Below are 410 nucleotides of genomic sequence, written 5' to 3'. Positions count from 1 at the left end.
ACAGAGCGACACACACACAGAGACAGAGACAGAGCGACACACACACAGAGCGACACACACAGAAACAGAGACAGAGCGACACACACACAGAAACACACACAGAGACAAAGACAGCGACACACACACAGAGACAGAGCGACACACACACACAGATTCAGAGACAGAGCGACACACACACAAACAGAGACAGAGCGACACACACACAGACACACACACAGAGACACACATACAGACAGAGACAGAGCGACACACACACAGAGACACACACACACAGCGACACACACACACAGAGACAGAGACAGAGCGACAAACAGAGACAGAACGACACACACACAGAGACACACACAGAGACAGAGACAGAGCGACACACACACAGACAGAGACAGAGCGACACACACAGAGACAGAGCG

This window comes from Rhincodon typus, unplaced genomic scaffold (assembly GCF_021869965.1).
Source record: "Rhincodon typus isolate 14 unplaced genomic scaffold, sRhiTyp1.1 hic_rhity00000072, whole genome shotgun sequence".
Classification (NCBI taxonomy): Eukaryota; Metazoa; Chordata; class Chondrichthyes; order Orectolobiformes; family Rhincodontidae; genus Rhincodon; species Rhincodon typus.
Note: the sequence above shows the minus strand (reverse complement) of the source record.